The sequence below is a fragment of the Etheostoma spectabile genome, chromosome 18 (genome assembly GCF_008692095.1).
Source record: "Etheostoma spectabile isolate EspeVRDwgs_2016 chromosome 18, UIUC_Espe_1.0, whole genome shotgun sequence".
In the NCBI taxonomy this organism is placed as follows: domain Eukaryota; kingdom Metazoa; phylum Chordata; class Actinopteri; order Perciformes; family Percidae; genus Etheostoma; species Etheostoma spectabile.
Window position 1 is genome coordinate 669,156 of NC_045750.1, and position 3,045 is coordinate 672,200.

Here is a 3,045-nt window from a genome sequence, read left to right on the forward strand (position 1 = left end):
AACCTTACATCCACGCGTTTGATCCTAGAAGTCGTGATATAGGCCACGCCCATTTCCGCCAAGACTTTTACTGCGAAAAATCGCGATTTATCAAAACCTTCTTTTCGAACCTCCGAGAACGTGCAATGGATCTGCACGAAACCGGCACATAGCATCTCCAGAACGACCTGACCAAAGTTTGCATAAAGATATTTATAGGATAAAAATTGCGGTAATTACCGCGAGAACAAATTTGTGTAGTTTAGCTATGGAAACATCTCTTTGCCATATCTCGCGCAAAATAAATGCTATCAAGCCAAACTTTAGAAACTTGCTAGAACCCTGAGGCTGTGTCCACAATGGCCACTAGGGGGCGCTACAAATACAAAAACAGTGATTTCATGAAACGCTCGTCCGAATTTTACGAAATGGACGGAGCCATCTAGGCCCGTCCCGAGGCGGTTCCGCAGCGGGGTAGGGATGGTGCGCTCACGGGTCGCGGGACGACTGGCGCGGGGAGGCTGGACCCGTTGAAATACTGCGTAGTTCAGTTCTTATTATTATTGTATATTTTTTGTTTTGCAGCCCATTGCATGGAATCAGCTTCATGAACCAGTTGAGGAGTGGTCTCACTTTATTCTTTAAAGGCTTTTTAAAGGACCAGTCTGCAGAAAGGCCGTCTGGATGTCACTGGTTTTAAAGTGATAGGACTGGTATTTATGATGATGTTGTTTATGAGTGGAAAAGGGTGTGTATGTATTACATGTAAGTGGTCTCTGGCTGTCTGAAACGTGCCGCCTGCCACTTGCCAGGACACTCTTGTAAAAGGATTTTTAATTCAACGGATTTTTATCCGTTAAATAAAGGTTTGAATGAATGAATGAACTTACTGCCGCCTTATTTAATGTGCATGTTGCATTTTCCTGTTTATGTTTTGCGTCGTCTTCCGTTGACCTGCAACTTGTTCTGGTTGATATTTCAACATGGTTGATGTTTGGTGCTCTTTTCTACACTTTTCTCAACTTTTTTTTTCAATTAATTCTTATTTTTAAGTCACTTCTGTCTTTTTAATTATTTTTAGTCCATTTTTTTTTTTTTTTTTTTTACAAAATCTTTGTCGCTTTTCCATATTTTGATGTTTCTTGTATATTTTCTGATTTTTTTTGTTTTTGCACTTTTATAAACGACTTCTCTTATAGAAAGTTTTTCAAACCGGTCAAATTGGACCCGAAGAAAAACAAGCCGTTAACTAGGCTAAACTCGTTATATGAAAAAAAAAAGCCATCTCCTGACGTGGAGCATCACACCAATTTAATAACTAGTGTCCAGTTCTGTTCTGTTGTGTTATATACCAAGTTAATACCATTATTGTTTTGAGCAACATGTGGAAAATATTTGGATGATACTTACATTCAGCTTGTATTGAACAAAATGTGTCGGACGCCTGCGTCTTGCACAGAATGGATCAATCAGGATGTAACTGGGTCATATTCAATGTACTGTCCACTGGCTTTGGCACAACGGACACGCACACGCACAAGCACACACACACACGCACACAACACACACACACAGCAGACAGACACACACACAGACACACAGACACAGGCAAACAGACAGACACACACCCACACACACACACAGACACACGACACACACACAACACACACACACACAGACACACACAGACAGACAGGACAGACACAGGCAAACAGACCACACACACACCAACCAACAGACCAACACACACCACAACACACAACAACAAGAAACAAAAGACAGACACACAACACACAACACCACACACACACAGGCAAACAGACAGGACAGACACAACACACACAGGACACACACACACACGCAGACAGTGCAAACAGACGACAGACACACCACACACAGACACACACACACACAGACACAGGCAAAACAGCAGACAGACAAACACACACAACACAAACACAACACACACACAGACAGGCAACAACAGACAGACAGCCACACAACACAGACACAGGCAAACAGACAGAAGACAACACACACACAGACACACACACCACACACAGACAACACCACAGACAACAGCAGGCAAAACGACAGACAGCAGACACACACAACACACACATAGACAACACACACATAGACACAACCCAGACACACACAGGCAAACAGACAGACAGACAGACACAACACCACACAGAAGAAACACACACGACAACACACCTAACACACACACAGACACAATACAGCACAACACACGCAACAGACAGACAGACACAGACACCACACAGTACAGCAGACAGACAGACAGACAGACACACACACACACACAGGCAAACAGACAGACACACACACACACACACACACACAGGCAAACAGACACACAGACACAGACACACACACACACACACACACAACCACGCAGAGTTAGTGAGTAAGTGAACAACGTAAATAATGTTGTGTTAGCCCTGTATAGCTACACAAACACTTAGCTTAAGAAAGGAGTAGTAACAACCCTATGTCAGCTGTAGCATATTTGGAGATGCTAGGCTAGCTAGCAACAGTAGTAACAGCTCTATGTTAGCTGTGGCATATGCTAGGCTAGCTAGCATCTTCATCAATAACAGTTACCCAAACATTACAATGCAAGACGCCAAAAGTCAACGCACACATATGGTTATCTTCAGGATCCCGTTACTGTAATCTCGGTGTAACTCCGATGCTTTTTCGTTACATTCAACACATCTAAAGTCATTTTCACCCATTCTTTTCCCTGTGCACTGCTAACTACAAAACTAGCATCAAATCAAAGCGGAAACAAGACAGTGCCATGAAGTTCCGCCTTCAAAATAAAAGTGCGGATTTCTTTGTAGGGTTCCGAAACCGGTTTTCATTGTCAGCGCTCTTTGCAGGAGGGTCTAGAGACTAATTAATTAGGTTTTCACTTACAGTGATTTTTCCTTGGTGTACCTAGTATTTGAGTTAAAAAAGCAGAAATTACGAATTATTTTGACTAATAGTTAAGATCAGAGGAAGGAAAGTGATCAGTTGTATTTGCAAAGAGCGTTG